General features: G+C 38.8%; 1 protein-coding gene across 1 annotated transcript in view; it reads right to left on the reverse strand.

Moving 5' to 3' along the window:
* NR3C2 (nuclear receptor subfamily 3 group C member 2) overlaps nucleotides 1-15410 on the reverse strand; it is a 350537-nt gene that overhangs the window by 88370 nt on the left and 246757 nt on the right. The gene's annotated exons all lie outside the window — the stretch shown is intronic.

Here is a 15410-nt window from a genome sequence, read left to right on the forward strand (position 1 = left end):
ATTACCAGTGCCACACCACAAACATATTTTATGAGCAACATGGGCACAACATACGGTGCACTAGAGAAGTTCCTGCAGCTTAGTGTAATCACAGCATCAGGTTTACAATTTAAAAGGCATGGCCAAGTGCCCTACCACGCCCAAAGGGTGTGTGTACTGACTGACAAGTGCATATCCTGTAGGTTATTACACTCATAAAAAAAAATGAGTAATGACTGACTGACTTCAACATTCTCACATTAAAATTCAAGCTGGGCTTTATACAATAGGCTTCCTTACTAACTATCCATTAAAAGAATATCTGTTCCTGTAATGAAACAAAGCATAATCTTCCTTCAGCTGTGTTGCTGGCACTGCTCCCCATGGTCAACATCCTGCTGACACCACCTGGGGGGAAAAAGGTGCACACCCCTAGGTTTATAGCCTGTTTCTCATCTTCGGAAGTTGCACTTTTCCCCATCCCATGAATGCTAGCCCTGCGCCCAGCCAAATTAAGTGTGCAATTAAACCTGACTACTGTGTGAAGGAATTTCCAGGTATAACCTGCCCAGAGTTACTTCAATCATGAGTGTGGTTTCATGCTGTTCAGTTAGGTAGGCACACATTTTCCTAATGGGTGGAGGCCTCACAGATACTGTCTGATAACATTCTCCTTCTTCAGCTTGTAGGTTTCTCTATTTCCCAGAAACAGAGCCAGAATACTGTCTTCATGTTTATGGTCATGAACACAGCATTGCTTATTTCTGCTTTACTCAACTGGCCATCCAAACATGGGCTGAGCGTTTGTTTCTGTCAATCTTGGTGAAGTTCTTGGGAAGATAGGTCCCTCTCTCACCTGAAATCAGTACATATACCTGACTTTGACCTTGGGTTACAAATGTTCTGGAAACCATGATTCCACTGATGTAGCTCATGATCCCTGGGATTTAGGATCTCACTAAGCTGCTCAACTAAATCTTCATCTTAACCTATTCATCTCAGGTTTCCCTCACTCCTGTGTTTCCTTTCTATTACCTCTTGGCTTTGTCTTTTCAGATTTATTTTGGGGGCTCATTTCTCTAGCCCTTTCACTCCAGGTCAACTCAAACTAGCCTCTCTTGACCTTAAACTTAAACTTCACTACAAATTACCAGACCAGGGCTAGAATTTCCACCTTAATAGCTACAAGAGCTATCCCAAGATGGCCATTCTCTCATGTTGGGGACAAAAACTGTGGTTAAATAAGCATAATTTGGAAGTTCAAAATTCACATAAAATTCCTCATCAGTAAATGAAGACATACACAAAAACTTTTTTGCAATATGTTATCATTTAAGAAGTTGCCAAATTATACTATATAAGTCAACATTATGATCAAGACTTATATGTTTTTTTTGGAAACTGCACCTTCTTGGTAAAGGGATGGAAACAACAATATTTATAGAAATTTCTTAAAATATCATCCTTGGAATCTTTGTTATGGGACTGTTTACAAAATGAAGCCTACTGTGCCTTTAATAACTATATAACCAAACTTACAATTTCTTGCTAAAGTCAGCTTAGCTATGTATGTGCAAGGTTTAACTGCATGCTCATTCACTCGTTTATTCAGTAAGCATTTATTAAACACTAACCAACTTGTTCCAAGTGCTCTAGATATGAAGACAAAGGGACAACTTTGCTCCTAAGAAATTCTTGACTAGTTGGCATGAAATACCTATAAACAAATAATTGTAATAAAAACTGATAAATGCTACAATAGGGGCTTTGGAAGCACAGAGGAGGTACTAATTAACTTCATCTAAGGAAGTAATAAAAAACTCTATACAAGAAGTCTTAATAAAATACATACATATATAATATCTGGAACAGCCTAAAAGGGAGTGAAAGTTCTTTCCAACTGTGTAAAAGATTGATCTGTGAGGGCTGCACTTAATGTGGAGGTGATGCAGTGTTTGAAGCAGGCCTGGGGTGGGTGATGGAGACTAATTAGCATACGGAAGGAATATGTAGGCCATTTAAGAATTGTGTGGACAAAGGTACAACCAGAAAGTTGTGAGCAAGAAATCAGAGTGGCTTCATGGAAAGAAGTGGTGCCAGGGGGTAAGGGGAGAGGGGAATGAGCTGGGTGAGTATGTAGAGGGCCCAAGTCAGGAAGCAATCCAGAAATCCCAAAGCAGCAGTGTGTTTTGATGGGTATAGGTTGTTAATAGTGTGATGGCAAAATAATGGTCCTCCAAAGACATTTACCACCTAATGCCCAGAACACGTGAATATGTTATCTTATAGGGCAGAAGAGACCCTACAGATTGAAATACATTAAGGTAGGAGAGATGCCTTTAATCTGGCTTTGAAGATGGAAGAGAGTCATGAGCCAAGGAATATGGGCAGACTCTAGAAGCTGAAAAAGGCAAGGAAATGGATTTGCTCCTTGAGCCTCTACAAAGGAACAAAGCCTGCTGACATATTCTTTTAGCTCAGTGAGACCCATTTTGGATTTCTGACCTCTAGAACTATACGGCAACAAATTTGTGTTGTTTTCAGTTTGTGGTACTTTGTTATAGCACTGATGGGAAACGTGTACACATAGGAATACAGGTGGTTTTCTTGGCCTTCCTATGTCTACTGCAAATGAGAGGACTTTGCTGTGCCTGACCAAGTGTGCTGTCACTCAAACCACTGAGACTGACTGGCAGGAACTTCTCTGTAGCGCAGGACCAGAGGGAGCTGTGGGCGGGAGAAGTCACTGGCGGTGTGGAGGGCACACTGGAGCAGCTGGAAGGACTAGTTACACAGGGTAGAGCCTAGGAGTGGCACAGAACCTTTCAAGGGGCAGGGTAAGCAGGTAGAGGCGAAAGGGGTGTATGTGAGTTGAAAACAAACCAAGCCTTGTGTTCGCTGTGTTATGTTCAGTCACGGGATCCTATTTATTTTGAATTTCAAATAACCTAAGGGGAGGCTTCAGATTCTGTTTATTAAAGAAGAAAATGAGTCAAACATTTTGAAAAAAACTGACCTACTGGATACGAAAGCTTGTTGGGAATGGGGCAGTTAGTGAACCTTAGAGTAAATAAATCAAATACAGCTAAGTCTTTTAAGTTTTATTTTGAATCGGTCTTAGACTCTGCAGTATTTTAATCAAATCTCTTATATAATATTTAAAGCCTGATAAGGATTTTTGTTTAATCATGAAACAACTGGAAAGCCAACAATATGTCACCACTAATATTATCTGAAAAGAGTTTAATGATGTGACCAAACCATCTCTACTGGGAAAGAATGGAGAAGTGGGTCAAGATGTCCTTTGCTCTGAAGAACAGTGCAGAGAACAGACCCACTTGAGGTCTTGGACGACACTACATACACAAACATCTGACCCACTGACTACCAGCTTGAGGGGACAGCCACAGTGCTGGCATGGGGGCACTCTAAGTGGGGGGAGGAGATATAACCTAGCTCCTTTTCTCTCTCCTCAGTGGGGGCAAATGTCTACACATGTCCAGGGTATGAGGTAGGAGCAAATGAACAAACGTGAGGTGACACCTAAGATGGCATTTCTAAATCTGTTTCTTCTCTCGTAAAAAATCACAAACCTTTCCATGGACTCTCTCACCCCCCAGTTTCCTTCCTGAGATTATTCTCAGCCTTCTCATCTCTTTCCTCACTCTTGGCTCCCCAGAAGAGAGCTGTAGGGTCACTGTTTCAGACTTTTCCTCTCTGACGATAAGAAACCTTCCTTCATCTTTGCATTCTGAACACTCTGTCCCCAAATATTTGTAGCATTTAAATGTAAAATTTAAAAAGTTATTGCTTAGAAAAGCACAAACCAATAAAGTCAGTGGACTAAAAGCGAACATGGACCTTTGAAGGGCTGTTAGAGTTGACAAGGAAAATACAAATATATATTAACTTCAAATATCATTTTTAGGGGACCTCTCCTGATAAAGAAATATTTTCCAAATGCTGATTAGTGATTTACTTAAAAAGAGAAAAGTAATGCTAAGTAGAAAAAAATAAATAAATAAAACAATGGTGCTTTAAAAAAAAAAACAATGAGGGTGGGCGACTGGGTGGCTCAGACGGTTAAGCCTCCGACTTTGGCTCAGGTCATTATCTCATGGTTTATGGGTTCAAGCCCCACATTGGGCTCTGTGCTGACGCCTCAGAGCCTGGAGCCTGCTTCGGATTTCGTGTCTCCCTCTCTCTCTCTGCCTCTCCTCTGTTCATGTTCTTTCTCTCAAAAATAAACATTAAAAAAAAAAAAAAAGAGGAGCGCCCGGGTGGCTCAGTTGGTTAAGGGTCTGACTCTTGACTTCAGCTCAGTTCATAATTTCCCGCTTGTGGGTTTGAGCCCCACATTAGGATCTGCACTGACAGGGCTGACAGTACAGAGCCTGCTTGGGACTCTCAACTACTCCTCTCTCTCTGCCCCTTCCCCGAACCACAAGCTCACTCGTGTGCATGCTCGCTCTCTCTCAAAAATAAAGAAATAAACATTTAAAAAACAAACAATGAAAGGGCTTTCTTATCCTAAGAAAACTGCTGCCAGTGTTCTAGTAACCCCTAGAACAGATGTTCTTGGCTCTAGTGTACTGATGTACAATGCATACTATTTTAAAAGTAAAGATGCCCGTGCTCCCTCAGATTTACTGCACGAGGGTCTCTGGGAGTAGGGCACGGGTGAGTGGGTTTAAAACAAAGACTTGACAGATGAACGTGATATACAGTGAGAACCAAGAATGACTGATCGTTTAATTACACAGTCCTCTTGGGCTTCCTGTTGTTCCTTTGCATTATCTTTTGAATTTGGCTTAAAATTTCTAACTTAACTCAATTTATCGAAAAATAGGAGTATATACAGAATGGAAAGGTGTTTTTATTCTATAGGCTTTAAGTGTCTGCTTTAAATTAAAAAAAAAAGTGAGCTACTTAACATATGCAAATATTTCTAAGTCATTATCATGAAATGCCAAATAAAGATGAAACTGAGTTTTCACTGGTGAACTAATTTTAGAATTAGCAATGGCTTGATTTGAGTCTTTCTAGATTAAGAAAACTTTGTGTGGAGAGGTCTTCAAGAATAAAAACATTAAAAATATTATTTACACAAGTTTGTCTCCTGGCTTCTCAGGCCATTGCTGCAGGTGAGTTCTGAAGTTTCTGAGGGAAATATTAACATGCTATGGTGGTTCAAGAACTGAAGGGAGCTGAGAGAGAGCTCCTAGAAAGTGGCTCCCGAAGTTCCAGCCTTCCTTCACACACATTTCCTAGCATCTGTTACAAGAGTGATAAGAGACAGAGACATGGTACATGTTCTGAGGAGACCAACCAGAGCTGCTTCAGTTGTCCTAAGACCAGAAATGACTTAGAAACCTCTAAGGTAGCCAGAAATCTTCATAGTGAAGTTCAATTTTTCAGCAAGAATGTGAAGAGCTTATTTTCACAGCTTGAGTTGAGGGAGCAACAGGAAGTGAAGAATTCCGTTTCCTGACAGATGCTGTAGTTGGAACTGGGAAGGAGCTATGGTCATTCTGCAGGAGTTCGCACTGCACAGCTGCTCCCTTCTAGACAATGTCCCATGCAAGCATTAGCAGATGCCACAGGGCCGTTTGGTGGGATCAGCACGCATGGGAAGCAACTAGGCAAGATAAACCAACCAAATATCAAGGGACACAGTCATGGGAAGTCATCCTGAGGTGCCACCACTTTGATCAATACTGGTCAAGAAGCTATGGGTACCACTCTAAGGCAGAGAGAAAGAACTCCAGGGATTTGGGCCGCTATCAACGGTAAGGATGTTTTTTAAGTACCCTGCTGCAATTTTTAATGCTTATCGGGTCCAAAATAAATCTCTTCATTCTTAAAGATTAGGTCTTTGAAAACAAGGCCAGTGCCTGTCTTCTCATTGCTACATCGGCAACATCATGTGGAACATCTGGAATTTCAGAAGTGTGCAATGGATATTTGCTGAACAAATCAACGAATGGGTTCATCAGAGATGCACTTTTGGAACAGTATGATCCCCTCCTATACAAATTAAATTAATCTTAATATAAAAAAAATAATTAGCTGGTAACTGAGCAACTGCTTATCTTCCTCACTATTTAAACATGTTCCATATTATCATCCTCTCAAAACAAATACTGTACAAACACTGAAGGAGAAACAGAGCACAATTACATTTTGGAGTTTCTGACTTCTTTGACCTAACTCAGCAACTGCCTTTATATTATTGTTGATAGATCTTCTTTTCAAAATAATGAAGCAGCACATTCTGAAGAAACCATTTTTATTAGCTCTGCTAGTTCAGCTTTTAAGAGCCTCCCTGCCAAAATGTAAATCATTATTTTTTCATCAGTAAATAAAGTGCTCGGCAAACGTCTTGACTCTTCTTCCATCTTTATTCCCTCAATATATTGCAGAGAACTATTACCTTCCTTTATTAATTGCTGTAGCAAGTATGTATAATTTGATAAATCAATAAAAATATTTTAAAAAATCTGTTAGAATTGGGTTAGCCTTTATTTTATTTTATTTTTTATAATATTCTTACTCTAATACTATTCTTTTTTTTTAATTTTTTAATTTATTTTTGAGACAGAAAGAAACAGAGCATGAGCAAGGGAGGGGCAGAGAGAGGGAGACACAGAATCTGAAGCAGGCTCCAGGCTCTGAGCTGTAAGCACAGAGCCTGACATGGGGCTCGAATCACAGACTGTGAGATCATGACCTGAGCTGAAGTTGGATGCTTAACCGACTGAGCCACCCAGGCACCCCAGAATTGGGTTAGCCTTTAAAGGGTAAGTTATCTGTGCCAGAAAAATCATCATCTTAACAGAAACTAATAATATTAAATATCATACATATTTACTACTGAAGGCTGACAGACTGTTGGCAGGTTAGCTGGATGGTTTTCTGTATGTCCTAGAGGTGAGAACAGAGGACTTTATTGTAATATAAATAGCTTCCTCTCCCCATCTTCACAATCATAACATTTTACTGTGAAGACGAGGAGAAGAAGATGTTTATTCAGAAAGGCAACAAACAGATGATCATTAGTCTCTAGGTTTTCAAATGAAAAATATTAAATTATATTCCTTAGTGGACATGCCTGTTAATTAAAAGTAAATGAATTCAAGATTTTCACTGTGGGAAATCAGAATTTGAGGTAGACAGTGCAATGAATCCTAGAGAACAGACAGGGACTTTAGCTACAATGACTGAGCACCCTTTCTAAGTTGACTGAGTATGGTAAACCTATGATGCCTAATTTTAAGTGGTTTCATCTTCTTCCCTAATATTTCCTTAGCCCTCATTCCCTACCCTTCCCATGATCCTAGAGCTCATCCTTTGTCCAGAGCGTGGCATGTAGGGACAGAGAACTATCTTAGTATAGAGATGTTTAACAAGAAAATGTCTACCTTACGCATTAACTGGTGATTTTTTTTAAATTAAGATTTGCTTTATTTATGTTGTGTGTGTGTGTATGTGTGTGTGTGTATGTGTCTGTGTGTGTGTGTTTTCTGAAGAGCTATATCAAAAAGCCCTGAACTCCAAAATAAAGCCTTAGTAGTTTTTTCCAAGATCATGAAGTTATTGTTTTCCTTTGCCAATTTGCTTGCTAAAAACAAATGTTTTACTTTTAAATATATGGGTAACTTATAACATGTGAATAAAAATCAGGGTGTTGAAAAAATTACTATGATTTAAGGGATTCTCTACAATTAACAGTTAATTGTAACTGTTTAATGAGTTTACATTGAGTCTATTATACTCTGATTGCTATCTATACTTATAGCTCCTTCCTGAAAAATGGGATCAAAATCTTTCTCGTCAAAGATCATCGAACTTTGCAGCACAGGGATCTATAACCTGCCACACCAGCCTGGCTAAGGTAGGGGCAGCAGAGGCAAAGGCAGCCATGTGTCTATATCCTCTGGAGGATTCCACCCAATCAGAAGCTCCATTCTGATAGTTGACCAACCAATCAGCCCAGACCCTCTCTTGGAAGTTTGACTCCAGGACACTCAGATGACAATGAAGCTAAGGGGTACAGAAGGTAGTGCCTAGAAACAAGTATAATGAAAATAATGAGTAAGCAAAAACACCAACAGAGGGAGGAGAGAGCTTCCTGCTTGAAAAGAAGCCAAAAAAAGAGGAAAACAAATCTAAGAGAAAACCCTAGAAATTGAAACCTGATGTGTCCCAAGCAACATCCCAGTATTTCCCAATGACTAATTGTGAAACTATCAATATTCTTATAATAAAACTCTATCATCTGGGGTGCCTGAGTGGCTCAGTTGGTTAAGTGTCCAACTTTGGCTCAGGTCGTATCTCATGGTCTGTGAGTTTGAGCCCTGCATTGGGCTCTGTGCTGACAGCTCAGGGCCTGGAGCTGGCTTCAGATTCTGTGTCTCCCTCTCTCTCTCTCTTCTCTCTCAAAAATAAATAAAAATAAAAATAAAAATAAACCTCTATCATCTGAAGTAACTTTTCAAAGAGTGCAACAATAGGAAGCACTGCGAACAGAGCAAAAACAAAAGCTCCCCACAGTTTATCAGAGAGTTAGAAAACAATCATGTATTACAGAAAACAGCACTGAGTGTGTGGAATTGGAAGGCTGCTGGAGTCCAGACAAAAGAGGACCGTACATCCGAGGTGGTGCCCAGAAGGAGAGAGGCTGGCTCTGATGCCAGGTCTCTGGAGATCACCAGGGCCAGTGACAAGCTATCCTGGCCCCAAAAGGTCAGAAAGGCTAAGCTCTCCTGCCCATTAAGTAGAAGGGATGACAACCTACCAGGACAGACTGCAAACAAAAAAGTTAAAGGATGCATGGAAGTAACAAGGGGCCTTTGTATACCAAGCAGAACTTCCCAAACATCTCTGGGTCATATATTTTAAAAGATCCAAGAAAAGCGGCCTACCTGGGTAAGCCCACCCAGACATGAGTATGTGCCTACAAATGTGTATGTTCTTAGGAGGGATGAATCTTTGAATCGAATGTTTCTATTGCTAAGATGTCATCTGTCACCAAATAAGACACCAATATAATTAAGAGTTTAAAAAAAAAACTAATAAAAATTAAATGCACATACTGATCGCAAATTATAATCATAATAGGTAAACTTTGGAAGGAAAAAAAGTCTCAGAAATGAAGAAAAATAGTAAATCTTGAAATTGTGTCTGCTTTGGGACCAATCCTGAACTTTCCTCTTTGAAATTTTGCAAGGTAAAAATACCAGTTGTTTAACTCAAGTCATATTACTAAGAAAATGAATATGGCGTAACTTATACATGAGGATTCAAAAACCATACTTTCACTGATTTATAAAAACGTGTTATTTCCCTCTGCACTTTACTGTTCAAAAGTCCCACTGAAATTCTTATTGTCTCCAAGCAAGAGGAATTGGAAAGAAAAAAAAAATCCAAGCAATGGTATTTCTTCATAAAACTCAGTACACTTGGGCTTTCTAAACTTATACAGACTACTGCATATCCTGCCTCAGGAGACCCTTAAAGATATAAAAATTGTTTTCCTTATTGGATTTCAGATATTAAACCTACTCTTCACTGGCGCTGATCCTATAACTTCTCTCACCAGACCCACACTGCGTGTGAGTTTTGCAGGTGACCAAAAGTTGCTGGCAGGTAAAGCCAATTTACCTCAAGTAGAAAAGATCCTTTTTCTTGGAGAATCAGTTATGATTCTGTCACTCTAGGATCTTTGGGTCTTTTGTTTTTCACCCACTTCTCCATTTCAGTTCTCACAGCATTTCACAGCAGGAGACTGATTTACTGATGTCTCTAGTCTCCTTCCCCCTTTTCCTCCTTTCTGTTCAGGGAAAACTCCTTTGGTTATCTGTAGAATTCTTTACTTCGTCTGCTCAGTAGCAGTATTATTCTTATGTTTCCCTTCTTTTTAGTTCAAAATTGTGAACTCTATTTTTAAAGTTTTATTATAAAACGTTCATATTATTAAAAACAAGACACAACCACTTTTGGTACTTGAACATTTCTTCCTCAGTCTCTTGACTCCTCCAAGTCTTTTCCTATATAGCTAGAATCATAGAATAAGTAAAATTTTAATAATTTTGCATGCTAATTTTTCATTATTACTTTTTTTAGAAAGTTTCTATATTGCTTTGAATTTTCATCGCCATAATTTTATTGGCTGATTAATATTGCATTATGTGGATGAATTTTAATTTACAGATTTTCCTCTCTTTGGTTCCATCCTCATCAGTAATATACGAGAGTGTATCTTTGAACACTGCTAGTGTCAGCATCTTGCTTCCCTTCCTTTTTCACTGAGCTGCCTCCTGTCTCCAGAAAGCAACCATCATGTCTACTGTTGCTACTGCTTCCTGTGTCTGACATCCCTCTCTTCTCACATGACATGATCCATTCCAGGAGGAAGAGGTAGCCCTGCCTGATATGGCCACCCTTTAAAGGAAGACTCTGGCTAAACCCAGTGAGAGTGATTGCTGGCATTAAGGAAAGCTGCAGATAGGCGCTGGAAGTAAATTGGAACCCAGATTAGAAATGCCCTGTGGTTTATAAAGTCTACATTTCTAAAGCTACAGGGAACAAGATTTTAATGTTTTAGAGGCTTCATTAAAGGAAAGTGAAAGGGGACTTAGCCTATTTAATGAGAAATGAAATAAGAGAGGGGTGGGTTCTGGAAAAGAGGGAAGACAACGGAATTAGAATTCTTACGTTGCATTTTTTAAGTCTCTGATGATATGATCTTAGATTCCAAGTTCCTCTTCTGTAAATGGGAGGACTGGAATAGAAAAATCTTGAAGATCTCCTCTATATGCCATGGCCAGAGTGCAGTCAAGTGAAGTGCTCCTCAAAACTTACTCTTGGTCTGAGGGCCACTTGGCTTTAATGATATTTTATGCATTTTAGGAGAAGCTCTCAAAGACATGTATATAGATCATCCTCATCAGAACACTGGCATGTAAAAGTGATTAATTCTTTGGAGAAAGCTATGTAAAGCAGTAAATTCTCATGCATATGGAACCAAGACTTTTTTAGATCTACTGATAGGGGCTAGAGCAAGCATGGCAGGCCCAGCTTGGGGCCAGAAAAGCTGTTATTTTCCTTTCAATTTCTCTGTTGACATTCTCACATCTTCTGCTATATTTTCCTTTGCATGCAGCCTAAAGCGCAGCAGGATTTTAAGGAAAAGGAATGGTACTTGTGGTAGGAAGGAGGGAGTGGATCTAGAGAAAAGGGAAGAGGCACATTTTCTGGCTTTAACTTCCGAGACATAAAAATCGACTTGTTCTTCCTTCCTCCCACTTTCTAAGGTAGATGCTAGTGTGGGGACACAGTTAGGATTATACACTAACCAGATGATAAGCTAGGAAAAAAACCGTTGTCAAGTATTTTGGATTCCTGAAGTCTTCAGAAGGGGAAGGCTAATTTTGTTCCCAGAGTGATGACCACTCACCGACACAAAATGCCGGCCAAATAGTACACTGGGTTGGCAGCTGCCTTATCCCCCAAGAGAGGTAGCGGGGAAGAAGGGTGGATCAAAAGAAACTGCACAGTCCTGCTTCATTAGGACAACGGGTGAGATTGGAACATGTGTAAAAAGGTTTCACTTAACTCACATTTTTAAGATTGCTTCACATTAAAAGGTTAAACTTTACATTATCCTTTTTGAAGATGATAAAATTGCTCACATTTCCTATTGCCCAAATTGAAACTAAAAGCAAGGCTTCAAAATAAATTATAAAAGAAAAAGAAAGATTACAATGTAGGTCACTGCAACTCGACACTTAATAAAAGTTAAGGATTTAATCTCTGAGCCAGAAATGGTTAAGTTATAACTCGAATCTGAAGAAAAGAGTATTTTTCATAAATATTATTTCCTACTCTGCCCATTTTTGACTCACTACTTGCAATGACCTCGAGATTCAAAATATGCTTTCTCTCTAGTAAAATGTTTTACCAAAATTCACAAAACCTATGCCTCATACACAGAAACCAACAACAAACTATGTGAATTCTATATTCGGTACTGTGCCAAACCTCACTTACAGATCATTACAGACACAATTAAAAAAGCAGGGTGCTGCTGCTGCCATTAATAGATAATCTGGGCTATTTTAAAAATGCCAATCTACAGGGGCTCCTGGGTGGCTCAGGTCATGATCTCACAGTTTGTGGGTTCAAGCCCCGCGTCGGGCTCTGCGCTGACAACCCAAGAGCATGAAGCCTGTTTCAGATTCTGTGTCTCCCTCTCTCTCTGCCCCTCCCCACCCCTCACGCTCTGTCTCTCTCAAAAACAAACAAACATTAAAAAAATAAATAAAAATGCCAATCTACAAATAGTGGACCTATGTCATACAGCAGAGTGACACTGGGTACAGGCTTTGGTGCCAGGGACAGAGATTTGAGTTCTGGCTCTGCCATCCCCTGGCCCTGTGGCTTTAAGCCACTCCTTTAACCTCTCTGTGCCTCCATGAACTCACTTCCAAAATGGACAGATTAAAAGTATCTATCGCATATGTTATGTGAGGTTTAAAAAGGATGACACATATAAAGTCTTAGCAAAATGCTGAGAACACAGAAGCCTTCAAAAATGCCAGTTAATCATTCATTCAATTAATTCAATAAATGGTTACTGAACACCTACTTTGTGCCAGGCACTGTTCTAGTTACTGGGGAAAAAGCAATGAACAAAATAGACAAAAATTCTTCCCCTGATGGAATTTACATTCTAGCAGAAAATATCTCACAACTGAATAGTGCTTACAATTATTTATTATTATAGCTAAACCAGCGGGTTTTAATGCCACCCAGGGTACATTTAGTGAAGTCTGGAAACATTTTTGGTTATCACAACTTGGGGAGAAGAGGTTGCTATTAGCATTTGGTAGGTACAGACCAGGGATGCCGATATACCAATGCATAGGACGGTTCCTTATTATGAACTACCTGGCCCAAAATGTCAACAGTGCAGAGGCTGAGAAACCCTGTTTTATTTATTTATTTTTTCAATATATGAAGTTTATTGTCAAATTGGTTTCCATACAACACCCAGTGCTCATCCCAAAAGGTGCCCTCCTCAATACCCATCACCCACCCTCCCCTCCCTGGCACCCCCCCATCAACCCTCAGTTTGTTCTCAGTTTTTAAGAGTCTCTTATGCTTTGGCTCTCTTCCACTCTAACCTCTTTTTTTTTTCCTTCCCCTCCCCCATGGGGAGAAACCCTGTTTTAAAGGTTATAAATGGTCTCAGTTCATTCTTAACAATACACTATGAGGTAGGGAATTATAGATATGGTTATTTTGTTATAGTAACTAATAGTACTTATATTTTATAGAATGGGTTATATAATATTTATAGTAATATTTACATAGTAAAGTTTTACAATATTTGTAAATATTTGTAAGTTATATAAAATTTACATATAGACACTTTAAAAGATACTTCAGTTGTGTTTATGTATATTTAGATTCAGATGTTGGATTTTACAAAATTGATTCAGAGTTTATTTTATAACCAATGGCTGTACCCTTGTGCCATCTAGATTTTAAATGATTTATTTCTCCTGATTCTCACTCACACGCGTAAGAAGGTGATCTTTTGTGCCACATTTGCACTGATTCAGATAACAGAAAAAGGGAACAGTGTGGTTACTAGAAACACCAGACCACAAGTCTAGAGATATAAGACCATTTTACTGGCTGTGACATGTCTGGGCAAGTCACTTAGCCTCTCTGGGCACCTGAGGTTCACCATCACCAAAACATGGGGCAATAATATCATTCGGATCATGTGTGAAGGCGCTATGGAAATCACAATGAGCATTACCTCCACCCACTGAACATGCACTGAGTGCTTTCTCTTCTTTGCACACTGACTCATTCAATCTTCATCACAGTCTATGAGGCAGACATGCTGATCACTACAAGTTGAAGATAAGGAAACATGGGCACAGAAAAGGTGGTAGCTCCCTTGAGGTTACACGGTCAAGAAGTAGCTGGATTCCCACCTAGGCATTCTGGCTCCAGAGCCCCTCCTCTTAACCAGCAAGAGCCTCTCTGGCTGAGCTACTGTGTCACATATTCAGGCCACAGTCTGACATGAGCAGTCTCAGCTGGCCACAGTCCATACTCCTCTGGATTTCTAAAAGTCTCTCTGCTCTCCATCCTGCCATTTTACTCACCAGTCCCGACTAGCAGCCTATTGGTTCATTTATCAAAGCAAAGAAGGATGAAGTCTCATTTGATTTCTTTTTCAAATTACTTTATTTCTTTTAATTAGGCAACATGTGTACATAACACATGCATTAAACAGAATACAAAATTCAAAGCCACGGAAGAAAATACAATGACAGTAATTCTCCTTCCTATCCTTGTCTCTCAGCTACCCAATCCTTTCTACTGAGACAACATGACCAGTTTCTTGTTTCTTGTATACTATTCCAGAAATGTTCGATACAATATATATTCTTTTTCTGAAACGGATATACCACTAGTAGTAGACAAAACGTCTATTTTGCAACCTGATTTTTTTCACTAAACAATATTTTGGAGATCAATCCATAGAGACCTTCCTTTATTCTTATTAATGTCTGAAGAGTATCTGTAATTTATTTAATCAATCTTGACCACATGAATAATGTATTTCTGATGGTCAACGATGTTATAATGACTATTTTATGAATTTATCATGTCTTAATTGCAAAAATATACTTAGGATAAATTCCTAAAAGTGGAGTTATTGAGTCAAATGTTTACCATTTTACTGAAATAGCGAAATTCCTCTCCATAGGGGCTGTATCACCTTATTTCCACCTCAAATGCATAAGATCACCACTGAATTTTACTTTATTTCTATATATCATCAAACAATATATCATAAACATGTTTTATTTTTGACATTTGTAAAAAATATCTTAAATTTGCGTTTCTCTTATTATGGTTAGACTGAGACTCTTTTCATGTGTTTCAAGTACCGATTATATTTGTCTATAAGTGTTCTGTTCAATCTCATTTTTTATAGGAACTCTCTTTTTCTTATGAAATTGTAGGAGCTTTTTATGAAGAAATAAACCCTTTGTCTATAAGTCGCAAGTACTTTTTCCCAGCTTCTTATTTATTATTTGCCTTTGAAGCAATATTTGATTTGTAAATAGTGTTGATTTCCTCAATTCTTTTCTTTAATAGCTTCTGAGTTTTACACTTACAAAGGTCTTCTCCACTTGAAGAGTATTAAAGAAATATCCATGTTTTCCTTTCGTACTTCTATGGTTATATTTCCAAGCTTAAAACTTTGAAAGACTACAATTTATTTGGGTGGAGATTATGAGTTTGGATTCAACTTTCTTGTTTCCCAGATTGCTTCCCAGTTGTCACAATAATTTCTGTTGAATAATTTATCCTTTTACCACTGATCTGGAATGCCAAAT

This window comes from Lynx rufus, unplaced genomic scaffold (genome assembly GCF_022079265.1).
Source record: "Lynx rufus isolate CCGP_SWC_20201006 ecotype Redwood Valley unplaced genomic scaffold, mLynRuf1.p SCAF_3, whole genome shotgun sequence".
Classification (NCBI taxonomy): Eukaryota; Metazoa; Chordata; class Mammalia; order Carnivora; family Felidae; genus Lynx; species Lynx rufus.